The 27,977-nt window shown below is 49.9% G+C and overlaps 1 protein-coding gene across 4 annotated transcripts in view; it reads right to left on the reverse strand.

Moving 5' to 3' along the window:
* The window catches only part of LOC139232664 (guanine nucleotide-binding protein G(I)/G(S)/G(T) subunit beta-2), a 122,511-nt gene that overhangs the window by 72,072 nt on the left and 22,462 nt on the right, over positions 1-27,977 (reverse strand). Inside the window, exons 1-2 of one of the 4 annotated variants that reach the window (XM_070863126.1) lie at positions 16,986-17,168; positions 15,019-15,132 (exon numbers count right to left, since the gene is read on the reverse strand). The exons of 1 other annotated variant lie outside the window; for it this stretch is intronic. The gene's annotated coding sequence lies outside the window, so the exon portion shown is untranslated. Of the gene's footprint in view, positions 1-15,018; positions 15,133-16,985; positions 17,169-25,383; positions 25,447-27,977 lie in introns of those variants that run through there. 2 more of the 4 variants (XM_070863127.1, XM_070863125.1) reach the window with 2 other exon arrangements.

Raw genomic sequence — 27,977 nt, forward strand, 5'->3', positions numbered from 1 at the left:
CCCGGTATCCTGGGGCCAATATTTATCCCTCAATCAGCATCACTGAAACAGATTATCTGGTCACGATCATAGTGCTGTGTGTGGGAGCTGGCTGTGCGCAAATTGGCTGCCACATTTCCCACATTACACTCCCAAAAAAAGTGCTCTTTTGGCTGTAAAGCACTTTGGGACGTCTATAGAAAGGCAAATGATTTCTTTCTTTGAGTAAATCCGCTACCTGGCGTGGTACTGAGCCCCACAGTCCCAGGTTCAATTCTCAGCCTGATCCCAACCCCAGCAGCAACATGGGGACCATAATTAGCCTCAGCCCGCTGAATCGGGAACAGAAAAGTTGGGATTCCCAATCCCGACACTTAAACCAGATCCTTGCTGGAATGTGCACGTGCATAGATCAAGTGAGAACAGGGTTGGGTTCATTGTGATGACCCCCCCCCCCCATCCCCCCATCCCCCCACCCCTCACCCCCCCCACCATCCAATGATACTCAGTCCCTAGGTTGAGAGGGGAAGATTGGCCACTTGAGCAAGATACCAGAAGGAATCTATCTCCCAGCAACAGTCCACACCTTCACAGCATCGCGCAGCACAGGATAAGGCCATTGGGCCCATCGTGCCTGTGCTGGCTCTTTGAACGAGCAATCCAATTAGTCCCACTCCAACTTCTCATTCCCTGAAGCCCTGCCAAATTTTACTTTTTAAAGTAGAGATCCAATTCCCTTTTGAAAGTTACTACTGAATCTGCTTCCAGCGCCCTTTCAGGCAGCGCGTTCCCAATCATAACTTTCTGCGTAAAGAAATTTATCATCCCCCTTTGCTGATGATCTTCAATCTGTGCCCTCTGAAACATAGAAAATAGGTGCAGGAGTAGGCCATTCGGCCTTTCGAGCCTGCACCACCATTCAATATGATCATGGCTGATCATGCAACTTCAGTATCCCATTCCTGCTTTCTCTCCATACCCCTTGATCCCTTTAGCCGTAAGGGCCACATCTAACTCCCTTTTGAATATATCTAACGAACTGGCCTCAACAACTTTCTGTGGTAGAGAATTCACAGGTTCACAATTCTCTGAGTGAAGAAGTTTCTCCTCATCTCGGTCCCAAATGGCTTACGTAGAAACATAGAAAATAGGTGCAGGGGTAGGCCATCCGGCCCTTCGAGCCTGCACCGCCATTCAATGAGTTCATGGCTGAACATGCAACTTCAGTACCCCATTCCTGCTTTCTCACCATACCCCTTGATTCCCCCTAGTAGTAAGGACTACATCTTACCCCTGGTTAATGACGCTCCTGCCAGTGGAAACAATTGCTCCCTGTCTACTCCATCAAAATTTCTGAATTTTAGGAAGAGCTGAAACGAAAGAGAGCGGCTGAAAGGGAGAGAGGCGTCTCCAGAGTGTCAAGCGCAACTTGCAATATCGTTCTCGCCACCCGCCCCCCCCCCCCCCCCGGCCCTTCAAAGGATGCAAATTGCGTGTTTTTCAGCTCGAAGAGATCAAACTGCTCACTAGATCATCTAAACCGTTAGGTACAACCGTTTACCGCACAGCATGTTCCTGCTCCACCCTTCTGATCAGCTAGATTGCCAGTTACGGCAGACAAACTGGGTTGACATCACGGCAATGTACCAGAATAACAAAAGAAGAAACCAGAGGCGAGATGGAGGAGAATTTATGTAAACGCAGCCAGTTATTGCGATCTGGAACGCGCGCTGCCTGAAGGGGAGGTGGAAACAGATTCAATTGTAACTTTCAAACAGGGGAAATTGGATAAATACTTGAAGGGCTATGGGGAAAAAGAGGGAGAGTGGTACTAATTGGATAGCTCTTTCAAAGAGCCGACACAGGCACGATGGGCCGAATGGCCTCCTTCTGTGCCGTATGATTCTATGAAAATATTGCATTTTGAGGAACACACATACGCAGAATACACCTGTGATAAAATGGCCACCATCTAGCACAAGCTGTACAACCTCACTCATAAAGGACCCATATGTGGTGATAAAGCACGGGACGGGACGGGACTGGGGGCGGGGGGGGAAGATGAATAATTTAGCCGAGCTGTTGTAATGTGGCTTCACACCCACAAGAACTGGGCCAAGATTATTCAATACGCATTTTATTCAAGGCCCTGAACAACAGACAGAGACGTGCATCCTACTGCAGAGGATAAACAATCTTGTGCTCACGGATATTACCCAGGCCCCATACCAATTGAGGTGGGGACAATGAATCCCACCGGAACAGCTGAGTCGCTCGGATTTTACGAAAGTGACAGACACGCGACATTTTAATGCACTACGCCCATTCAAGCGGTGGAAAAGCATCCAGATGTACAATTAGAATTGGGTTCGGTGGCGTGGCGGTTATTTTACTGGACTGCTAATCCAGGGGACGCGAGTTCAAATCCCACCCGTGGCGGTTTGAGAATTTGAATTCAGTTTAATTAAAAACATGGAAATTTAAAAAAAAGGAAACTGGTAATTGCGATGTTAATGTGCACCGATCGCAAGGTCCCGCGCAGGCTGCTCACCGGCTGCTGGACGAGATCGCGCGCGTGCACAGCCACTGCGGAAATCTAAAGGGGCCACGCACCAAGATAAAGAATTAGAGGGAAGACTGGGCACAACTAAAAGTGACCATGAAGCGGTCAGATTGTCGTTAAACAGCCAAGTGGTTCAACCAACACCCTCTCGGGACGGAAACCTGCTGTCCTTGCCCACGTGGGACTCCAGTCCCAATGGGGTTGACTCGCTCAAGTGGCCCGGCAAGCCGCTCGGGCGTATCAAAAAGCGCACCACCTTCTCGAGGGATGGACAATAAATGCCAGCTTTGCCAGCAGCGCCAGTGAATTATAAATGACTGACTCCGTCTGTCTGAAGACAGCATTTTGAGCTGTAAGAGTTGCATGGAAGTGATACAACGGTCACTGCCACAGAAGCAATTTGAGGGAATAAACTGGTATGTTGCACATGAACGAATGAGAGATTTTCCAATAACAAATTGCTACCAATACACTTAAACACACCTTGCAGCATTAGTGTTAGCTGGAATTAAACTCAGGTGCTGTACAAACACCCGGTCTGATCCACAGTCTGTCCCGAGTTCATCTGATCTGAACCAGACTGTTGGCAACCTTGGCATCATATTTGACCCTGGCATGAGCCCTCCACCACATATCTGCAGCATAACTCAGACCGCCTATTTCCACCTCCGTAACAACGCCCACCTCCGCCCCTTGCCTCAGCTCACCCGCTGCTGAAGCCCTCATCTGTGCCTTTGTTACCTCTAGACTTGACTATTGCAACACACTCCTGGCTGGCCTCCCACATTCTACCCGATGTAAACTAGAGGTGATCCAAAACTCAGCTGCACCGTGTCCTAACTCGCACCGAGTCCCGCTCACCCATCACCCCCTGAGCTCGCTGACCCGTGTTCTAACTCGCACAGAGTCCCGCTCACCCATCACCCCCTGTGCTTGCTGACTAAGTTTCCTAGTTAAGCAACACCTCGTTTCTAAATTCTCATCCTTGTTTTCAAATCCCTCCATGGTCCCTCGCCCCCTCCCTACCTCTCTAATCTCCTCCTCTCCCTCCTCCCCCCTCCCCCCCCTCGATACCTGCGCTCCTCTAATTCTGCCCTTTGAGTATCCCTGATTATAATCGCTCAACCATCGGTGGCCGTGCCTTCTGTTGCCTGGGCCCCAAGCTCTGGAACTCCCTCCCTAAACCTCTGCCTCTCTTTCCTCCTTCAAGATGCATCTTAAAACCGACCTCTTTGATCAAGCTTGTGGTCACCTGCGCTAATTTCCCCTTATGTGCCACGGTGTCAAATTGTTTGTCTCATAACACTCCTATGAAGCGCTTTAGGACGTTTCATTACATTAAAGGCGCTATATAAATGCAAGTTGTTGGGACAGTAAGAGGTTGCTACAAAAACCTCATTGGGCTCGAGTGGGCAAATAATCAGTCAGAGTTCCCACTCCTTATTACCATCCAGCCACTCCTGCTGAAAAGGTATGAGGATAGGGCTTGAGTACGACTCCGCCCACAGTCAAATAGCTTGCTGCCATTCAACATCTAGGCCAGGAGGGCAACCAGCACCTAGGGAACTAGACTCCAACACATTCAGGAGCGGAGAAACACGCGAGGAGGGAGAAAAATCTTTCACATTCGCTAAGCCCCAGCTGAGCGAAATTAGAGGGCCACTTCCTATATTACAACAGTGGCTACAATTTTAAAACACTTCATCAGCTGTTAAGCGCTTTGGGATGTCGTGAAAGGCGCTACAGAAATGCAAGTCTTTCTTTCAACTCTTTAATTAAAGCTGAAGTTACCAAATATCTCGATGATGAAGGGAACATAATTAGAAGCAGCCGACAGATTTCAGATCGAGCTTCACAAACCGGATCTAGGTCCTTCAGGAGATATGGTGCATAGGGGAAATGCAGTGGATGTGGTGTACATGGACTTGCAGAAAGCCTTTGACAAGATACCACACGGGAGACTACTGGAGAAGAGTATGGGATATGGGGGGGGGAAAGGGTAGCAAATTGAATTAAAATCAGGTTAGAATTGAGGAAACAGAGAGTAAGAGTTATTTAGATACACAGCAATTTTATCTTTAATTATAGATTCTCAGATATCTCTGAATCAACATAACAAAAAGATTATTTGGTCGCTATCACATTGCTGTTTGTGGGAGCTTGCTGTACGCAATTTGGCTGCCGCATTTCCTACATTACAACAGTGACTACACTCCAAAAACTACTTCACTGGCTGCAAAGCGCTTTGAGACGTCCGGTGGTGGTGAAACGCATTGTACAAATCCAAGTCTTTGTTTCAAAGCTCCCAGAAGGACGTTTTTGGCAGGTACCATCTCGGTAAACAGACGCAAGCGGCATGCAAGAAGAAAAATGCTGCAGGTGCTTGGAATCAGAAAGAGAGAGAGAGAATGCTGGAGCGTGGCATGAGCCTATCCTGACCTCTCAGGCCCAGGATGGACAAAAGAAAAGCCACAAAATGGAGGTCGTAGACATCCACAATTATCAAGGACAAAAGCACAACACCTTCTGGAAAAAAGGAAGTTAAATCCCCAACACCGTCAAAGATGAAATAAAATTACTTTCAGGAACACACACACTGCAACTCAGACTCCTTCTCCCCAAAGGGCTGAAATTTCAAATCATGCCTGTCTGATATTTCCCTCCAAAGGCTTTCGTTCCAGAAACATAAGCACATAATCCAGGCTGACTCTCCAGTACATTGCTGAGGGAAGTGCTGCACTGTCGGGAGGCGCCATCCTTTGGATGAGACGTTGAACCCGGAGGCCCCGTCTGCTCGCTCAGGTGGACACAAAAGATTCCATGCCACTATTCCGAAGAGGAGTGATCTCCGGTGTCCTGGCCAACAGTTATCGCTCAACCCATATAACGAAAACAGATGATCTGGCTGTTTATTTCATTTGTGGGAGCTTGCCGTGCTCAAAATGGCTGCTGCGTTTCCCTACATTACAACAGTGACTACACTTCAAAAAGTACTTCATTGGCTGTCGAGCGCTTTGGGACGTCTGGAGGTTATGAAAGGCGCTTTATAACTGCAAGTCTGACTTTATGTCGGTCCAGTCAGCACTTCTCAATATTAGCCTTGGTTCAGCTAAAAGCTATAATGTTCAAAGTCAGATGATATCGCCCATAGAACCTGTTAAATTGCAATCTGTGGGCACACCAGACATGCACGCCGCCCCAAAAATCAATGTGCATCACACACTGCAGTTTTATCACATCCTGAACTCTAGCCTGGCGATAAATGCATTGTTTAACACATAATTTGCTTCTCTTTTGGGATGGGGGCAGGACACCTCACAAGGCTTTACTGCTTCTCTCCTCAAGTGCTCACTCACTCCGTCCATAGCCAATCTGAAATGAGAGATCCCACCCTTTCTCTCTCCTCCCACCTCTCTGCACACCTCCCCCAGATATCCAGCAGCCTCAAGAGATAGAAACGTGCTATTTCTTTCCTCGCTGACTGTATGTTGTGTGAAGCAAAAGACCTGCAGTACATCGGAGCAGAATTAAATATTTTTTTCCAAATCGGCAAAGTCCCAGATTTAGGAGAGCTCAAAATCCAATTTAACTCAGCTAGCCGTCACTGAGCTTAATGTATTAGTACCAAAAAATATGGCACTTCAGCTAATGCACTTTGTACGATGTGCTTCTTCGTGACGCTCCATTCACGAGCTCAAAGTGCTCACACCCCCGCCCCTGTACTTTACTGCATTGGGCCAGAAGATTCCTGTCCACCAGGGACCAGCTACAAGCAGTTCTGTTCTCTATATGTGTTGACTTGCTGGCACCTTGCTGTATACTAAAAACATTTTCTGCAACAATATCACGGATTTTTCTGTGTGCCTGGGCGGGGGAGGGAGGGGGTACAGTGGACTTAACCTGGTCTGCGAGACACAGGGACGACAGGAATCTAGCTCATCTGAGCCAACAACGATGTATTTCCTGGGCCGCACCTTGGTGTCTGATCAGACATACACCAAGCGCTCTGCGCAGGCTGATTCTTCCAGTCCCTATAGGACATTTACCGCAAATAGCTCTTTGTATTTCTGACGAAAGGTCCGAAACTCTCTCTCTCTCTCTCTCTCTCTCTCTCTCTCTCTCTCTCTCTCTCTCTCTCTCTCTCTCCCCAGCTGCTGCCCGGCTTGCTGAGTATTTCCAGCATTTTCTGCTTTTATTTCTTTATATTTCGGTTAGATTGGGTTGGAATATTGCACCAGTCCCACTATCTACTGCATCTCATGCCTTCGTTTCAAGCTTCGAAGAGGGCGAATCCCATTAAAAAGCAACGTACAAGCATTGCGTAGACATGGGGACAACCAACCGGCAAGAATCCTCCATTAAATAATGCATCATCTCTGAAAGCATAACCACTGCAGGGAAAAGCTCTGAATATTGATCATTAAATCTGTGCCAAGCAGATTCCTAGAAGGCAGTAAGTCACTCTGTTCCTGTTGCACAGATACCAGCAGCCGTCATAAAATCACAGAATGGTTACAGCACAGGAGGCCGTCATTCGGCCCGTCGAGCCTGTGCCAGCTCTCTGCAAGAGCACCTCGGCCAGTCCCACTCCCCTTCCCCTTCCCCTTTCCCCTTTCCCACCCCCCCACCCCGTAGCCCTGCCAATTTTTATTTTCCTTCAGCTACCTTTCCAACTCCCTTTTGAAAGCCATGATTGAGTCTGCCTCCACCACCCTCTCAGGCAGCGCATTCCAGATTCTAACCACTCGCTGCGTAAAAATGTTTTTCCTCATGTCGCCTTTGGTTCTTTTGCCAATCGCCTTAAATCTGTGTCCTCTGGTTCCCGACCCTTCCGCCAATGGGAACAGTCTCTCTCGGCCTACTCTGTCCAGAACCCTCCTGATTTTGAACACCTCGATCAAATCTCCTCTGAACCTTCTCTGCTCCAAGGAGAACAACCCCAGCTTCTCCAGTCTATCCACGTAACTGAAGTCCCTCATCCCTGGAGCCATTCTCGTAAATCTTTTCTGCACCCTCTCTAAGGCCTTCACATCCTGCCTAAAATGCGGGGCCCAGAATTGGACACAATACTCCAGTTGAAGCCAAACAAAAGGTTAATCATAACTTCCTTGCTTTTGCACTCTATGCCTCTATTTATGAAGCCCAGTATCCCTTAGGCTTTTTTTTTAAAACTGCTTTCTCAACCTGCCCTGCCACCTTCCAACAATTTTTGCACATATACCCCAAAAGTCTGTGTGTCTGGTACCTTGCCCATATAGCTATTTTTTCACACGTCAGCCCAGACAGCAGGCTTTTCCAGCATGAAGGGCGTCACAACGGAGACCAATCCCATTTTACTTCTTCCTCCATCGTCTGAGAATGTCAAGGACAACTAGAACACTCCAGTTGCTGCTCCAACTGGTCTCAGTGAGCACAGCACAGACTACATTAAAGGACAGTGAATCCAGAAGGACACATCAGCGCCCAAACAGAGGCATCAAAGCAAAAAAAGCACACCACCAGTTAGATCACACTGCTGGATTGCAGGTCGTTGCTGATCAACAACAACAAATTGTATATATATATATATATAGTGCCTTTAGCCAAGTAAAACGTCCCTAGGCGCTTCACAGGAGCATTATCAGACAACATTTGATAAGGAGATAGGAGGACAAGTGACCAAAAGCTTGGAGGCAGTTCAGAGAAGGTTCGCGAGGTTGATTCCTGGGATGAAGGGGTTGATTTATGAAGAAAGGTTGAGCAGGTTGGGCCTGTACTCATTGGCGTTTAGAAGAATGAGGGGTGATCTTATCGAAGCACAAGATTCTGAAGGGTAGGTGCAGAGAGGATGTTTCCCCTCGTGGGCGAGTCTACAACTAGGGGGGCATAGTTTCAATATAAGGAGCCGCCCATTTAAAACAGAAATGAGGAGGAATTTCTTCTCAGAGGGTCGTGAATCTGTGGAAGTCTCTGCCCCAGAGAGCTGTGGAGGCTGGCTCATTGAATATATTTAAGGGTGGAGATAGACAGATTTTTGAACGATAAGGGAGTCAAGGATTATGGGGAGAGGGCGGGGAAGTGGAGTTGAGTCCACGATCAGATCACTGAATCAGATTATTGAATGGTGGAGCAGGCTCGAGGGGCCGAATGGCCGACTCCTGCTCCTATTTCTTAAGGTTGAAGTGGTAGGTTTTAAGGAGCGTCTCAAAAAGGAGAAGAGAGGGGCAGAGAGGTTTAGGGAGGGAGTGCCAGAGCTTAGGCAGTAGGGAGAAGAAAGGTGGCCAGTATCCCGATCCTGATCGGCATTCAGCGAGCCAGCCTGGAAAGTGTGCACGTAGAAGCCGCAGTTGGATCGGGTCGGGTTGCCTGCACGGCGAAACGTCCCGCTGGTACTAACTAGCCAGGTTCACACGGGAAGAATGGCTGGTTGGGCAAGAAGGGGCTGGCAGTGGCCACAAAACAACACTGAAGCAAGGAGACCACTGCCTCGGTTAAGTCGGGTGGTGGATGGGAGAAAAGCGGCACAATTTGAAGGAAGAAAAACAAACTAGAGATCTGACAGAGGACAGCGGCAACGATGTAATCTCAGTTTTCAGATCCCTGAGGACAGACTATGCAATTATATCACACCTTTCCCGACCTCAGGATGTCCCCAAAGTGCTTCACAGCCATTGTTTGAAGTGTAGTCACTGTTGACCAAATAATGTGTTTCAGTGATGTTGCATGAGTGATAAATATTGGCCAGGACACAGGGGAGAACTCCCCTGCTCTTCTTCCAATAGTGCCACGGGATCTTTTATGTTCACCTGAGGGGGCAGACGGGGCCTCGGTTTAACGTCTCATCTGAAAGACAGCACCTCCGGCAGTGCAGTGCACTGGAGTGTCAGCCTAGATCTTTGTGCTCAAGACTCTGGAGTAGGATCGGATCGCACGACCTTCAGACTCAGAGGCGAGTGTGCTACCCACTGAGCAATGGCTAACATCTACCAAACCGATGTCACTCAAAACTCTTCGACTGGATTACTGTCTTGCTATGTATGCTGTTCAACATGCATTCATAGGGAGTCTCGCCGGGGACCTGCCTGCATACTAAGGGAAGGCAGCACAGTGGAGTGGTACGCATGTGACCAAGCTCCCAATCAGCAACTCTTACACATGGATAGGGGGGACATGAGCCAATCCCAAGGCTCTCTTGTGCACATCTGATACCCCATAAAAGATCCCATGCCGCTATTCGAGAGTTCTCCCCAGTGTCCTGGCCAATGGTTATCTCACATCTAACACCTAAAGCAGGTGGTCCAGTAATTATCACATTGCTGGTTGCAGAAGCTGGTTGTGTGCAAAATGGATGCCACGTTTCCCACATTACAACAGTGACTGCACTTCGAAAGTACATCATTGGCTGTAAAGCGCTTTGGGACGTGCTGAGCTTGTGAAAGGCAAGACTCTTCTGTTGCAGCAGCCGTTGCGTAATATAATGCGTCTTGCTTGCCGCCCTGTTCATATTGCGATGACGAACACTGCGCCAAGGTCACAAATGCAAATTTAAAGAGACTGCGCACACCTCCAGAGGCAACCATGTAAAAGGAACTGGGATATGCACACCTGAATTCAGAGCAGGTTGGTCGGGGGGAGGGGGAGGGGGGGGGTGGAAGTTTTTGAGGATGACACTCAATAGTCACTCCTCTCCACAAACAGTTTATTGTATTAAGCACCGAGATAAGAACATAAGAAATAGGAGCAGGAGTCGGCCACGTGGCCCCTCGAGCCTGCTCCGCCATTCAATAAGATCATGGCTGATCTGATCATGGACTCAGCTCCACTTCCCTGCCCACTCCCCATAACCCTTCACTCCCTTATCGTTCAAAAATCTGTTTCTCACCGCCTTAAGACATTCAATGACCCAGCCGCCACAGCTCTCTGGGGCAGAGAATTCCAAAGATTCACGACCCTCAGAGAAGAAATTCCTTCTCATCTCAGTCTTAAGTGGGCGACCCCTTATTCTGAGACTATGCCCCCTAGTTCTAGGTTCCCTCACGAGGGGAAACATCCTCTCTGCATCTACCCTGTCGAGCCCCCTCAGAATCTTATACGTTTCAATAAGATCACCTCTCATTCTTCTAAACTCCAATGAGTACAGGTCCAACCTACTCAACCTATCTTTATAAGGCAACCCCCTCAGCTCAGGAATCAACCGAATGAATCTTCTTTGAACTGCCTCCAGTGCAAGTATACCCATCCTTAAATAAGGAGGCCAACACTGTACGCAGTACTCCAGGTGTGGTCTTACTAACGCCCTGTTTTGTTAATGTATTAAGAACACAACTACATAAGTAATAGGAGTCGTTGGCCATTCGGCCCCTCGAGCCTGCTGCATCGTTCATGATCATGGCTGATCTTCGACCTCAACTCCACTTCCCCTCCCGATCCCCAAGCCTTGATTCCCTTAGTGCCCAAAAATCTGTCTATCTTCTCTTTAAAAATGACCCAGCCTCCACAGCCCTCTGGGGTAGACAATTCCAAAGATTCACAACCCTCTGAGTGAAGAAATTCCTCCTCATCTTAGTCCTAAATGGCCGCCCCAATATCCTGAGACTGTGACCCCTTAGTTCTCGAATCTCCAGCCAGGGGAAACAACGTCTCAGCATCTACCCTGGCTACCCCTCAAAGAATTCTATACATTTCAATGAGATCACCTCTCATTCTTCTAAACCCCAGAGAATATCGGCATTTTTTTTTACTCTCCTTAGCTAGAGAAAGGCAGCAGGGAGGCGGGGTTGTGGAGAAATAACATAAAAAGTAAAACCTTCGACAAAAAGGCAGTGCCCAGAGCGATCATTGTGATTGTGTGGACAGGAACAGACGACCACAAATCTAGAGCTCAGGACAACAGCTTACATAAAAAAACAGCCACACAAGCACCACCAGTAACAGTAACACACACAGACAGGCAGACACTCGCACACACAGTGAGACAGGAGGGCGTTCTCACACATGCACACACACCAGTTTAACAATGACAGTGCCACCCATACACAGGCGCACACACACACACACACAATGACAGACACAGGAGGGCTAGCACAAGGGCGCACAGACAGTGGGGCGCACGCGCACAGACACAACACACCAGTTTAACAATGACTGTTTTGAGAGAGTGCCACACACAGGCACAATGAGACACAGGAGGGCTATCACACGGGCACACAGTGAGACAGGAGGGTGTACTCACACATGCATGCGCACATACACACCAGTTTAACAATGACAATGCCACACAAAACAATGACAGAGACACAGGAGGGCTATCTATCACACACACACGCGACAGGAGGGGCTATCAGACAGACAGGCGCACAGAGACCGGAGACACAGACAGGCACACACACAGTGAGACAGAAGGGCTTTTACACACACAGACACAGACCAGTTTAACAATGACAGTGAGACAGGGGGGCTTTTACACACACACAATGACAGTATGAATGGAGCACAGACAACCACAAATCTAGAGATCAGGACAATAGGTTATATAAAAAAAACAGCCACGTGTACGACCATGATTATTGGTAATAGTGTGATAGGAGGGCTGTCATACACACACAGACCCGTTTTACAATGCTGGCACCATGAGATTGGTGGTGCAATGCTGTCTCTCACCACTCCCTGGGACATTTGGCTGGGACTGCAATGGGCCACGCCAGATTCTACATGATCAGTGTGCGTGCAACGTACTTTTAGAAGACACCACATAAATCCACACACCTTGGCATTGCATGTCACTGTCCTTCCAGTTACGTCACGCTGCCTGTATGGCGTTTACAAACCGACCACATCACCATAATCCCAGAAAGAGCTGCTGGGCCCATAATCCAATAAACTTCAAAGAGTCTCTTAATAGAAGGAACTGTGGTCTGGTGAGCCTTACCCACAGGCAGGGGCGACATCGACCCCACGGCACCCTGTGCTCACCTTCTGCTCCATCTCCACTGGCTGGTCGGTGATAGGACCCAGTTCCCTTGCTGTTCAATCTCAGGAGGATACGCTGATAGGGTGAGCTGAAGGAGGGAGGCAGCTAGTTGGGGGGGGGGGTGGGGAGGAACATTGGTACAGATCAGTTGGGCCGAATGGCATGTCTGTGCGGTAAAGTCCTAGGTAAGCTGCCTTATTTATACAACGAATACTGCTTGAAAGTCCACAGCATGCATTCACACTACAACTTTTGCTTTGGGAAGCCCTCATCCATGCCTTTGTTACCTCTAGACTTGACTATTCCAACACACTGCTGGCTGGCCTCCCACATTCTACCCTATGTAAACTAGAGGTGATCCAAAACTCGGCTGCCCCGTGTCCTAACTCGCACCGAGTCCCGCTCACCCATCGCCCCCTGTGCTCGCTGACCCGTGTCCTAACTCGCACCGAGTCCCGCTCACCCATCACCCCCTGTGCTCGCTGACCCCGTGTCCTAACTCGCACCGAGTCCCGCTCACCCATCGCCCCCCTGTGCTCGCTGACCCGTGTCCTAACTCGCACCAAGTCCCAACTCGCACCAAGTCCCACTCACCCATCACCCCCTGTGCTCGCTGACCCGTGTCCTAACTCGCACCGAGTCCTGCTCACCCATCACCCCCTGTGCTCACTGACCTACATTGGCTCCCTGTTAAGCAACGCCTCGATTTCAAAATTCTCATCCTTGTTTTCAAATCCCTCCATGGCCCTCGCCCCTCCCCATGTCTGTAATCCCCCCCCCCCCCCCCCCCGAGATGTCTGCGCTCCTCTAATTCTGCCCTCTTGAGCATCCCTGATTATAATCGCTCAACCATCGGAGGCCGTGCCTTCTGTTGCCTGGGTCCCAAGCTCTGAAACTCCCTCCCTAAACCTCTATCTCTTTTTCCTCCTTCAAGACACTCCTTAAAACCGACTTCTTTGACCAAGCTTTCGATCGCCTGCTGTAATTTCATTTTAGGTGGCTAGGTGTCAAATTTATCTGTTTTATCTTAAAACACTCCTGTGAAGCGCCTTGGTACGTTTTACTACGTTAAACGCGCTATATAAATACAAGTTGTGGTTGTAATTGTAACGCTGAAGCCACGTGAAGCCACTTCCAATGGCTTTGCATTGGTCATGTAACTGCACCCAAACTCAACCAGACTAATATACAACTGCGCTTTGAAGTCCCTTGGCTTTCCAAACATTTATTGTCTTCTTGAGTAAAGACAATCCTCTCCGTTCTCCCCACCTCCCCCAAAAATGTGTTAAAATTTGGTTTTCAATCATTCAATTTACACCCTCTGGTCTTACGGGTCTGACTTGCCTTGAAGTAATATTCTGGGTTCAGCTTATCTCTGCTACTTAATACTTTGTATAAACTTTGATGAAGATTCCTCCCCCTTTTAACATTTTCTCAGCCATGAAGCCTCTCGACACAAACAAACTGCCAACACCCACCGGCTAGACCCACACATGACCTTGCAATTTATGCTGCTACAGTATTGTAATGGCTGGGTTGAATTACTGTCTGTATTTTGTTTTTAATGTCAGACTTGGATCCAATAATCTTTAAAACGCCTCGATTTTAAAATTCTCACCTTTGTTTCCTAATCCCTCCATGGCCTCGCCCCTTTCCTGTCTCTGTAACCTCCTTCCCCCTCCCAGAGATCTCTGCTCAGAACCCCCTCCCAGAGATCTCTGCTCAGAACCCCTGCCCAGAGATCTCTGCGTCCCTCCAATTCTGGACTTTAACGCACCCACCCCACCCCCCCCCCAAAATTTCCAACGCTCCACCATTGGCGGCCGTGCCTTCAGCTGCCTGGGCCCCAAGCTCTGGAATTCCCTCCCTAAAACCTCTCGCTCGCCCTCTCCTCCTTCAAGACGCTCCTTAAAACCTACGTCTTGGACAAAGCTTTTGGTCACCTGTCCCAATATCTCGTGTGTGAAATTCCATCCAGTAAGGCTCCTGTGAAGGGCCTTGGGATATTTTACTACATTAAAAGGCGGCTGTATAAACGAACGTTGTTGCTTAATACAACTCATTCGAGATGTACACCACCAAGGGTAGAAAATAACAAAACCCCACACACAGGCAGTGGTCGGATTAAAGAGGTGGGTCACTAGACTGGAGGAAAAGAGGTTGTTTTGCAGCATTACGCACCGCCCTAGCTGTAAAGCAAACAGTTAGAGATGACTACCAAGGACAGAATACATTTTGCAAACGGGGAGGGGTAAATGGCACAGATAGCTACAATGCAACAGTGCCTACATCAGGGACCACAACCCGATTTTGGCTCCAACCATTTGCTGTATTTATCAAAGACTGTAAAATCCAGAGCAACCCAGTAAAAAAAAAACAAGATCGGGCGGGAGAGAGAGAGAGAGAAAGAGAAAGAGAGCAAGTGGTTCCACCCTGGCCCCCGATTCCATTCATCATAGCACCAGGTCCCTACGAGACCAAGTCAAAAGTCTGCAGCGATTCGGCAAAAGATCATAAATTCACTCACAATACAAAGCCAACGACTGCTGCCCTGGTAGAAAAGACGCAAAACCCGACACCTTGAAGCCCACAGGCTCGGCAGGATTTGAAAACTGCAGCCCAGACGCACAAGAAAATTATGCTTCAACATGAAACGAGGGGCAGGACGGGGAGTGTAGAGAGGGAGAGAAGTCAACAAAATGGAGGGGCTGGTTTCAATCATTTAAAAAAAAAGACATCATACAAAAATAGATATTATATAAAGCAAGTGTGCAATTTCCCCCCCCCCAAGTGGGCAAAAAGTGAAAGTCATCCACTACATATATATTTATTTTTTAAACATTTTTTTGACGTGCTCGAAGGAGAGAGGCACATTAACCCTGTACAGACAACACACACACTCACTGGTGAATCACACTGTTGTACTGAAAGATTCTCAAATCTCCCCCCCCCCCCCACCTCCCAAAAAAGATCATTTACAGTCTAGGCAGAGAGAAATGTATACAAAAATAACTCTCTCAAAAGCATCAAGCAAAATATATATTTAAAATAGGAAAAACAATTACATTTTCAACATATATTTAAAAAAAAACATTGGACAGACTAAAAACCTTGAAGTATATGAATGAAAAATAAACACAAAACAAAATATATACAAGCTAAAAGGCAAGAAAGGCAATATATTAAGATACAAAGATACAATGCAAAGAAATATATTAACGGTAGAAAGTAAAGGCATATATTAAGATACAAAGAACTATATTAAGATGCAAATATATTAAGATACAAAGAATTATATTAAGATACAAAGAACTATATTAAGGTACAAAGAACTATATTAAGGTACAAAGAACTATATTAAGATGCAAAGAAATATATTAAGCAAAGAAATAACAGAAATTAAAGGGGAAAAAAGCACAAAGCAAATTTCTCGAAATAAAAAGACAAGAGATAAAAAGAAAACAACAGAGCAAAGAAATATCTAAAATATAAAACAGATTATAAAACACACACACCCACAAAGCAGAGAAAAACAAAATAAAAGCCTGAGGCCTCTGGAGCAGGGAATTCTCAAGAGGGAAAAAAGGGAGGACAAAAGGAGAAAAAGCAGAGAAAAAAGATTTTATTTAAAAAAAATCAGATTTTTAAAAAAACAATGGCACAAAAAATATGATTTCTAAAGAAATAATGTCCAAAAGAAATCAGATTTTTAAAGAAATGTCAAAAATGAAATGTTTAAGAAATAATGGCAAGAAAATCAGATTTTTAAAGAAATAATGTAAAAAAAACAGATTTTAAGAGAAATAATGCCAAGAAAATCAGATTTTTAAAGAAATAATGTAAAAAAAAAAAGATTTTAAGAGAAATAATGCCAAGAAAATCAGATTTTTAAAGAAATAATGTAAAAAAAAGATTTTAAGAGAAATGCCAAGAAAATCAGATTTTTAAAGAAATAATGTCAAAAAAACACAGATTTTAAGAGAAATAATGACAAGAAAATCTGATTTTTAAAGAAATAATGTAAAAAAAAGATTTTAAGAGAAATGCCAAGAAAATCAGATTTTTAAAGAAATAATGTCAAAAAAACAGATTTTAAGAGAAATGCCAAGAAAATCAGATTTTTAAAGAAATAATGTCAAAAAAACAGATTTTAAGAAAAACAATGCCAAGAAAATCAGATTTTTAAAGAAATAATGTCAAAAAAAAAAAGATTTTAAGAGAAATAATCCCAAGAAAAATCAGATTTTTAAAGAAAGTCAAAAAAAAAACCCCAGAGGCAAGACAGAAGATTGTGAGGAGAGGAGGGGTGTGTGTGTGTGTGTGTGTGTGTGTGTGGAGGGGTGGGAAGCAGGGCTGGGGAAGGGGATAAAAGAGGAGGGATGACAAAGTGAAGATCCAGGAGGAAGAGAGGGAGGGCCGGCTGGCCGCCATTTTGTCCCCCAGGCCCCGGGCTCGGGCCCGATTTTTACCCCCCTGAGCTAACAGCTGCCCTACCTTTCCTCGCTTCTCGACGACGGGGTGGAGGGGGGGGGGTTTTGAGAGAGAATTAAAAAAAAAATGGCAATCCTGACTGGGTTTTGGGTTATTTTTGTTGGCCTCTTTCCCCCCCCACCCCCGCTCTCCTCACGGGGAGCCTGGTTTCCGACGCCGCCCGCTCCCACAATGTTGTCCGCTCGTTTTGCTTGAAGAAGAAGAAGAAGAAAAAAATAGCAACTCCGGGTTTGGCTATGGTCGTCCGCCCCGCGCCGCTCCCACTGACGGTGGATTCGACCACCGCTCCTGGCGCCCTGCCACAGGGGTGCGCGGATGGCCGACCATAAGCGCAATCCAATCTTTCCTCTTCCCCCCCCCTCCCTCCTCCGCCCTCGGATGGACTTTCCCCAGGACAGATATCAAATATTTTCTTGTTCTACTCTGCTTAGTGTGAATCACCAGCCTTTTTCTTAAAAATTAAGCCAGGTATCTATTTTTATATTATCCTGTCTCCCCCCCACACACACACACACACACACACACACACACACACATCCTGTCCGTCTTCTCCAGGCTCTGGCTCGTCACGTGACGCCAAGGCACCCAGGGCGGCTGCTGCTGCTGTCAATCACTCTGCCAACCCAACACTTGCCTGCCCACATATTCCATTGTTGCAGACACGCCTCTGCCTTTGCTTTCTCTTTCTTCAAATGGATGACTCCTCCTTTGCAATAAATAACTCCCTTTGCATTAATGCACTTCCCACCATTTGCTTCCCGTGTTGCAATTTTTTTTTATAAAAACCCAACAAAACCAAAATCAACCATGCCCTTTGCCAACATAGGGCATATTTGCTCCTTTTTAAAAACACTTTTACAATGGCAGCTATCGCAAAATTCCTCCCAGTCTGGCACTAAAACAATGCGCAGGATTGATTGCAAAGGGTCGCTCGCGCCGGGAGATTTAAGACCGCAGAGGGAAAGGGGCAAGGTATAATTGATGGTGCAAAAAAAGATGGGGTGGGGATTTTAAAAGGAACATTGTCATTTTCACGCTCCTCTTTGCTGCTCTCGGTTGAGAGCTGCCGCGAGCCTCAGCAACCCGGCTGAGAGAGGGCAAATAAACCCCCAAATCAGCCAGACTCCTGCTCCTGATCACTGCCCAGCGATTCCTGCGGGAATTGGCGCGTATTAATGGTCGCCAACGCTCCGGGGATTCACGATTAATCTGCCGGACACCGCTGCAAACAACCCCGGAGAGAAAAGGAAATCGAAAAGGAATTCTTTCGAAAAATTGTATTTTTCTTTGGCACGCTTTTGTTTCTGCGTTACATACGGGGAGAGATGCCACCAACGATGTCTCCGCAAGATCCTACAAATCCCCTGGGAGGACAGACGCACCAACGTTAGCGTCCTCGACCAGGCCAACATCCCCGGCATCGAAGCACTGGCCACACTCGACCAGCTCCGCTGGGCGGGCCACATTGTCCGCATGCCCGGCACGAGACTCCCAAAGCAAGCGCTCTACTCAGAACTCCTTCACGGCAAGCGATCCCCAGGTGGGCAGAGGAAACGTTACAAGGGACCACCCTCAAAGCCTCCCTGATAAAGTGCAACATCCCCACCGACACCTGGGAGTCCCCGGCCAAAGACCAGTCCGTCCTCAGTGGAGGAAGTGCATCCGGGAGGGCGCTGAGCACCTCGAGTCTCGTCGCCGAGAGCGTGCAGAAAGCAAGCGCAGGCAGCGGAAGGAGCGTGCGGCAAACCAGTCCCACCCTCCCTTTCCCTCAACCACTGTCTGTCCCACCTGTGACAGGCACTGTAATTCCTGTATTGGACTGTTCAGTCACCTGAGAACTCACTTTTAGAGTGGAAGCAAGTCTTCCTCGATTCCGAGGGACTGCTGATGATGATGATATACGGAGAAAAAAAATCGTCTGTTCTTGATTGACGGCCAAGAATCATCCAATGGGGCAACCGAGTGACTGTTGGTGTCCGATTCAGCTGTGGGAAGGCGGGGCTCTGTCAAGATAGACATATTGGGTGTCCAATGGTGGGAGTGTGGGGGTGGGGCGGTTGGTAGTGAATTCTTTTTATTGGTTCACGGGATGTGGGCGTCGCTGGCAAGGCCGGCATTTATTGCCCATCCCTAATTGCCCCTTGAGAAGGTGATGGTGAGCTGCCTTCTTGAACCGCTGCAGTCCGTGTGGTGAAGGTGCTCCCACAGTGCTGTTAGGGAGGGAGTTCCAGGATTGTGACCCAGCGACGATGAAGGAACGGCCGATATATTTCCAAGTCGGGACGGTGTGTGACTCGGAGGGGAACGTGGAGGTGGTGGTGTTCCCATGCACCTGCTGCCCTTGTCCTTCTAGGGGGTAGAGGTCGTGGGTTTGGGAGGTGCTGCCGAAGAAGCCTTGGCGAGTTTCTGCAGTGCATCTTGTAGATGGTATGCATCATAGGCAGTCCCTCGGAATTGAGGAAGACTTGCTTCCACTCTAAAAGTGAGTTCTCAGGCGACTGAACAGTCCAATACGGGAACCACAGTCCCTGTCACAGGTGGGACAGACAGTGGTTGAGGGAAAGGGTGGGTGGGACTTGTTTGCCACACGCTCCTTCCGCTGCCTGCGCTTGCTTTCTGCACGCTCTCGGCGACGAGACTCGAAGTGCTCAGCGCCCTCCCGGATGCACTTCCTCCACTTAGGGCAGACTGGTCTTTGGCCAGGGACTCCCAGGTGTCAGTGGGGATGTCGCACTTTATCAGGGAGGCTTTGAGGGTGGTCCTTGTAACGTTTCCTCTGCCCACCTTTGGCTCGTTTGCCGTGAAGGAGTTCCGAGTAGAGCGTTTGCTTAGGGGGTCTCGTGTCTGGCATGCGAACAATGTGGCCCGCTCAGCGGAGCTGATCGAGTGTGGGTCAGTGCTTCAATGCTGGGGATGTTGGCCTGGTCGAGGACGCTAACATTGGTGCGTCTGTCCTCCCAGGGGATTTGCAGGATCTTGTGGACACATCATCGTTGGTGGTATTTCTCCAGCGACTTGAGGTGTCTATTGTACATGGTGCACACTGCAGCCAGGGTGCGCCGGTGGTGGAGGGAGTGAATGTTGAAGGTGGTGGGTAGTGTGCCCATCAAGCGGGCTGCTTTGTCCTGGATGGTGTCGAGCTTCTCGAGTGTTGTTGGAGCTGCACTCATCCAGGCAAGTGGAGAATGTTCCATCACACTCCTGACTTGCGCCTTGTAGATGGTGGAGAATACCCAGCCTCGCTGCAGAATACCCAGCCTCTGATCTGCTCTTGTTACCGCGGTATTTATGTGACTGGTCCAGTTAAGTTTCATGTGATGAAACCTCCAGAAATACACCAAGAGTTGGCAATGATAGCATCTGTATGCCAAGGGAGAACAGGATTGTCTGTACACTCGCTCTCATAGGACGAAGGGCCCTTGCTTAAGGTGTCCAAGCAAGAATAAGCAACTTCAGGAGAGAATTGGTGAAAATTTAGCCAGAATAAATATATTCATAAATCATACAAGTTAAAGCATTTTAGGAGCTCACTAGTGCAAACTTCCCCACGGGTGGTCATTGTGTACCGTCTCTATAGTGTCAGCGGTGTCTCAGTGGGCAGCACACTCGCCTCCGAGGTTGTGGGTTCGAGTCCCACTCCCGAGACTTGAGCACAAAAAAAAGAATCTAGTCTGACACTCTCGATGCAGTGTTAAGGGAGCGCCGCACTGTCGGAGGGGCGGTACTGAGGGAGCTCCGCACTGTCGGAGGGGCAGTACTGAGGGAGCTCCGCACTGTCGGAGGGACGGTGCTGAGGGAGCGCCGCACTGTCGGAGGGGCGGTGCTGAGGGAGCGCCGCACTGTCGGAGGGGCGGTGCTGAGGGAGCGCCGCACTGTTGGAGGGGCTGTGCTGAGGGAGCGCCGCACTGTCGGAGGGGCGGTGCTGAGGGAGCGCCGCACTGTTGGAGGGGCTGTGCTGAGGGAGCGCCGCACTGTTGGAGGGGCGGTGCTGAGGGAGCGCTGCACTGTTGGAGGGGCAGTGCTGAGGGAGCGCCGCACTGTCGGAGGGGCAGTGCTGAGGGAGCGCCGCACTGTTGGAGGGGCAGTGCTGAGGGAGCAACGCACTATCGGATGAGATGTTAAACCGAGGCCCCGTCTGCACTCAGGTGGATGTTAAAGATCCCACGGCCACTATTTCGAAGAAGAGCAGGGGGAGTACTCCCCGGTGTCCCGGGGCCAATATTTATCCCTCAATCAACATAACAAAAAAAACACAGTATCTGGGTCATGATCACGTTGCTGTGTGCACGATTTTGCCCAGAATGCATATTGAAGCAAGGTTCTTTCCAACCAAACTTCCAGACTGCGACATAACGGCCATCTTGATGGTTTACACGATTTCGAGGTGGGCGACTGGGTGACATCAGCAAAACCCAGGTCGCTGTTTGGAGTATGGGCAGGAACATCGACGGGGCCCGGGTACAATGGAGGAGCAGGAAGGTCGGGGCGGGTGAGCGGTGAGTGATCGTGTCTAAGATTCGGCGCGGGATCGTGGCGGAGGTGCAGCGAATGAGGGTTCGGGGGCCCAGAAGAGGCGAGGGACCCAGGGGCAGCATGGGCCCAGCCCACACTGTGCGATATGTGCGCGCACTGGGCCCGTGCAGCAGAGCTGGTTTCCAGTCGTCCTGGTTAACCCTTGCCACTGGACCAAGACCTCGCTCTGTCAAGCCCCGTGTGGTGGCTGGTGTGCAACGGTCACCCCACGTTAAAAACATCCACCCACAGGCATCTTCCACCCCCTCAATTGGAGTTCAGGACCTGGAACATCGGGTCCTTCATTGAAACATCCATGAACTCTCGTGGAAGCAAGTCATCCTCGTTCGAGGGACCGCCTACGATGATAATGATGATGCTGTGGGAGCTTGCTGTGCGCAAAGTGGCTGCCGCGTTTCCCACATTACAACAGCGACTACACTTCAAAAAGTTCTTCACTGGCTGTCAAGCGCTTTGGGACGTCCTGAGGTCGTGAAAGGTGCTATATAAATGCAAGTCCTTTTTTTTTTCCTGGTGAATTGAGGTCGAGGCGTGTTGTTGGGGAGCAGAGTCGGAGGAGCTTCAGTCTGGATGCGGCCTGGGAGCGCACGATGGCGAACCAACGGGGTGCCCCATTGTCCAGCAGCCTTCTCCCTCGCCTTCCGACCAACGAACAGAATCGAGACTAAAAACAGATTGTCCGGGTCATTTGCCACATTGCTGTGTGTGGGAGCTTGCTGTGCACAAATTGGCCGCATCGTTTCCCACATTACATCAGTGACCGCACTCCAAAAAAGTACTTCATTGGCTGTAAAAGGCTTTGGAGCGTCCAGTGGTCGTGAAAGGCGCTATATAAATGCAAGTCTTCCATATTCTCTTTCGCCCCGATTATAAATGTTGCATACAGGCTGCCCAACTGTTGCACCCTTTACAACATGCCGCTGATAAAAGAGTTATCACGATTCCACCCCTCCTTCAATTGAGGGGTGTCCCAGAGCACTACGCGACATTATCTTGTTCCGACTGGGAGGGCCCCATGAGGCCACCCCTTACAGATTGCTCGATATTTTAGTTGGGGAGCATTAGGCATGGATTTTGGCACAAGTCCCACAACCAGCTGACCCACAAAAAAACTTGCAGGTGGCTTATTACCGCGCTTGCTTGACAACAACAACTTATATTTATCTAGCGCCTTCAAACGCGCTTCGCAGGAGCATTGAGAGACAAAAGGTTTGACGCGAGGCGCATGAGGATAAATTGGGGCAAAAGTTTGGTCAAAGAGGTCGGTTTTATAGAGCATTTGAAAGGAGGAGAGAGAGGCGGAGAGGTTTAGGGAGGGAGTTCCAGAGCTTGGGTCCCAGGCAACAGAAGGCACGGCCACCGATGGTTGAGCGATTATAATCAGGGATGCTCAGGAGGGCAGAATTAGAGCAGAGATCTCGGGAGGTTGTGGGGCTGGAGGAGATTACAGAGATAGGGAGGGGCGAGGGCCATGGAGGGATTTGAAAACAAGGATGGGAATTTTGAAATCGAGGCGTTGCTTAACCAAGAGCCGATGTAGGTCAGCGAGCACAGGGGGTGATGGGTGAGCGGGACTCGGTGCGAGTTAGGACACGGGGTCAGTGAGCACAGGGGGTGATGGGTGAGCGGGACTCGGTGCGAGTTAGGACACGGGACAGCGAGCACAGGGAGTGATGGGTGAACGGAACTCAGTGCGAGTTAGGACACGGGGCAGCGAGCACAGGGGGTGATGGGTGAGCGGGACTCGGTGCGCGTTAGGACACGGGGCAGCGAGCACAGGGAGTGATGGGTGAGCGGGACTCGGTGCGATTTAGGACATGGGGCAGCGAGCACAGGGGGTGATGGGTGAGCGGGACTCGGTGCGAGTTAGGACACGAGTTTTGGATCACCTCTAGTTTACAGAGGGTAGAATGTGGGAGGCCAGCCAGGAATACATTGGAATAGTCAAGTCTTGAGGTAACAAAGGCACGGATGAGGGCTTCAGCAGCTGATGAGCTGATGCAGGGGCAGAGACGGGCGATGTTAGAGGTGGAAATAGGCGGTCTTAGTTATGCTGAGGATATGTAGTCGGAAGCTCATTTCAGGGTCAAACATGGCACCAAGTATCTGATATTCTATATATATATATACCCCTCAAACCCCTCGATTTAGATTCCAGCCTGTAACTTACTCCCGGGAATCTATTATTCTATGTAAAACCCCCCGAACCCCTCGATTAGATTCCAGTCTGTAACTCACTCCCGGGTATCTGTTATTCTATATATAAAACCCCCCGAACACCTCGATTAGATTCCAGCCTGTAACTCACTCCCGGGTATCTGTTATTCTATATATAACCCCCTCGAACCCCTCGTTTAGATTCCAGTCTGTAACTCACTGCCAGGTATCTGTTATTCTATATATAACCCCCCCGAACCCCTTGTTTAGATTCTAGTCTGTAACTCACTGCCAGGTATCTGTTATTCTATATATAAACCCCTCGAACCCCTCGATTAGATTCCAGCCTGTAACTCACTCCCACCATGCTGCCCATGCTGTGTTGGTAGTTACCAGTTCATTATCGCAAGCAGGCACCAGGCAGGGAATAGTCGCCTCTCCAGGGGTCCAGAAGCAGCCCTAAATGCCACCGCTCCCCGATCAACATGTTTTGACTCATTTACTCGCGTCACACCAACAAAGGCGAGTCCCGCAGGCAGGTGCCTCGCTCCCCTGTCACCTCGTTTGCCATGGAGATTCGCTACACTGCGTCACGCACCAGACACTGGGCCAGCTTCCACCGGGACTCACGTCACTGCATCAACCAGGGGCAGCACTGTACATCAACAGCTTTTGTCTCATTGCATAGGGCTCGGGTTAGATACAGAGTAAAGCTCCCTCTACACTGTCCCATCAAACACTCCCAGGGTAGGTACAGCACGGGGTTAGATACAGAGTAAAGCTCCCTCTACACTGTCCCATCAAACACTCCCAGGGTAGGTACAACACGGGGTTAGATACAGAGTAAAGCTCCCTCTACACTGTCCCATCAAACACTCCCAGGGCAGGTACAGGGGGTTAGATACAGAGTAAAGTTCCCTCTACACTGTCCCATTAAACACTCCCAGGGCAGGTACAGGGGATTAGATACAGAGTAAAGCTCCCTCTACACTGTCCCATCAAACACACCCAGGGCAGGTACAGCACGGGGTTAGATACAGAGTAAAGCTCCCTCTACACTGTCCCGTCAAACACTCCCAGGGCAGGTACAGGGGGTTAGATACAGAGTAAAGCTCCCTCTACACTGTCCCATCAAACACTCCCAGGGTAGGTACAGCACGGGGTTAGATACAGAGTAAAGTTCCCTCTACACTGACCCAACAAACATTCCCAGAGCAGGTACAGGGGATTAGATACAGAGTAAAGCTCCCTCTACACTGTCCCAACAAACACTCCCAGAGCAGGTACAGGGGATTAGATACAGAGTAAACTCCCTCTACACTGTCCCATCAAACACTCCCACGGCAGGTACATCATGGGGTTAGATACAGAGTAAAGCTCCCTCTACAATTTACTCCATATCTAATGCACCCATAGCTGATTTGAGATTGTTTGATGGAAAACATTTTCTGCAAGTCTTATTTAAATCCTTTCAATATAAATCGGTTGACAGGAAGTAAGTGAAATGTACGAAATGGCTATTTCTGCTGCAATGATGTCACGTCACATCAAAATCTTCACAACACAAATTGTAGCAAGTATTTGACTAAAAAGGCATGGTTTGTCTCTGGGGCTGTCAGTAACAGTTCTCCCAGCACAATGCATCATTATCGTTCGATAATGAGCAGAAACACGACATGACGTCTTCGGGGGTGAAAGGTCAGTGGCCTACCTGTTTTTCCCGACTGATGTCTGTCTTGGGCTGGGAGCTCCGTCACAGGTAGGGGGGAAGGTTCTAGGAGACAAAGGAAAATCCAGAGAGTGACACGCAGGCTTCACACACCATTCGTCAGTGTCCGACGCTTACAGTGCTGGCAACCGAGACAGTCAGAAAATTCACTGCCACAAAGACAATCTCCTCTTAAGCCTGCGTTCAGCGTAAACACAAGGCAAGAGAGAGCGACAGATACAGCAAGTGACAGACAGGCGAGAGACAGAAGGTAACAAGGGGATGGGGAGGAGTGGGAGAGGGGCCAGGGGGCAACGAGAGGGGGGAGAGGGGAGAGGGGGGAGGGGGAACGAGAGGGGGGAGGGGGAACGAGAGGGGGAGGGGAAACAAGAGGGGAGCAAGGGGAACGAGAGGGGAGCAGGGGGCGGGGGAGGGGGCAACGAGAGGGGGGGAGGGGGAACGAGAGGGGGGGAGGGGGAACGAGACGGGGGAAGGGGGAACGAGAGGGGGAGGGGAGCAGGGGGAACAAGAGGTGAGCAGAGCAGGTGAGGGGGAGCAGTGGAAGGGGGAGCGGGAGAAGGGGGAAGGGGGGTTAGAGCCAGATGAATGTAAAAGATCCCACGGCCACTATTTCGAAGAAGAGCAGGGGGAGTTCTCCCCCGGTGTCCTGGGGCCAATATTTATCCCTCAATCAACATCACTAAAACAGATTATCTGGGTCATTATCACATTGCGGTTTGTGGGAGCTTGCTGTGCGCAAATTGGCCGCTGCGTTTCCCACATTATAACAGTGTCTGCACTCCAAAAAGTACTACACGGAGGCGGGGCCAGTGGGGAAATGAGGCGGGGCCAGTGGGGAAATGAGGCGGGGCCAGTGGGGAAATGAGGCGGGGCCAGTGGGGAAACGAGGCGGGGCCAGTGGGGAAAGAAACCCTGCAGCACTCAGCCCCGGGGTATAGGACAGCATCAACCCCACTGGCCCCGCCTCCTTCCCCTCTGGCCCCGCCTCCTTCCCCATGGGCCCCGCCTCCTTTCCCACTGACCCTGCCTCCTTCCTCACGGGACAGAACTGACCTCGCCGTCGGGGCAGAAGTGGGCGGCTCTGCACAAGGCATCAGCGCCACGCTTGATGAGGTCATCGCGCTGGCGTGTCATAACGCCCGCCCCCCCCCCCCCAGTCAGTTAAAGGGGCGGGCCGCTACGGACTCTGCAGCCACTTTAGTGGCAAACACTGGGCCACCAGGAGCGGTGGGGGGGGGGGGAAGTTTCAGCCAGGCCAGTGGCCTGGCGCCCAAGAGGGGGGCCCGACCCGACCCGCCACGATAACTGTCGGCCCGACCCGGCAGTCGGCCGAACCACAAAAAAAACCCACACGGATCCTCCGGCAGCGCCTCCGCCCCTTTAAGGGTGGCTGCACCGCCAAGGCACAAAAACGCTGGCCGCGGCGGCGTTCCCGCGGGGCGACCTCAGGAAGGGGTCACCGACCACCGGTCGGTAAGGGGTCGGTGCGTGCACGCCGCGGTGAGAAAAGGGGCGGAGCCGACCCCTACACCGCTCCAAAACGGAGCACGGGCAACTTATAAAATGGCGGCCCCCCTCCACGGAGACTCGGCGGCCAATCCGTGCCGACCTGTGGCCCCCGCCGCCTTCAGGTGGCCACGGCTTTTGTAGGAAGGGCCGTTTTGGCCCGCACCTATTCTGATCTCTTGAGCATCCCCCGATTTCCATCGCCCCACCATCGGTGGCCGTGCCTTCAGCTGCCTGGGCCCCCAAGCTCTGGAATCCCCTCCCTAAACCTCTCCGCCTCTCTCCCTCATCCTTTTGAAATGCTCCTGAAAACCGCCCTCTTTGACCCAGCTTATGGTCACCTTGTCCCGAATATCTCCTGGTGTGGCTGGGTGTTTGGTTACGCTCCTGTGAAGCACCTTGGGAGCTTCTACGATGTTAAAAGGTGCTGTATGAATCCATCCAGGACCAAGCAGCCCGCTCGATGGGCACGCTACCCACCACCTTCAACACTCACTCCCTCCACCACCGGCGCCCCCTGGCTGCAGTGTGTGCCATCTACAAGATGCACTGCAGAAACTCGCCAAGGCTTCTTCGGCAGCACCTCCCAAACACGCCACCTCTACCCGCCTAGAAGGACAAGGGCAGCAGGCGCATGGGAACACCACCACCTCCACGTTCCCCTCCCAGTCACACACCGTCCCGACTTGGAAATATATCGGCCGTTCCTTCATCGTCGCTGGGTCACAATCCTGGAACTCCCTTCCTAACAGCACTGTGGGAGCACCTTCACCACACGGACTGCAGCGGTTCAAGAAGGCGGCTCACCACCACCTTCTCAATTGGGCATAGAAACATAGAAAATAGGAGCAGGAGTAGGCCATTCGGCCCTTCGAGCCTGCACCGCCCTTCAATATGATCATGGCTGATCCTCTATCTCAACACCATATTCCCGCTTTCTCCCCATACCCCTTGATGCCTTTTGTTTATCTAACTCCCGCTTAAATATATTCAGTGACTTGGCCTCCACAGCCCTCTATGGTAGAGAATTCCACAGGTTCACCAATTAAAAAGGCGAATGGCGCGTTGGC

This window comes from Pristiophorus japonicus, chromosome 20 (assembly GCF_044704955.1).
Source record: "Pristiophorus japonicus isolate sPriJap1 chromosome 20, sPriJap1.hap1, whole genome shotgun sequence".
Classification (NCBI taxonomy): Eukaryota; Metazoa; Chordata; class Chondrichthyes; family Pristiophoridae; genus Pristiophorus; species Pristiophorus japonicus.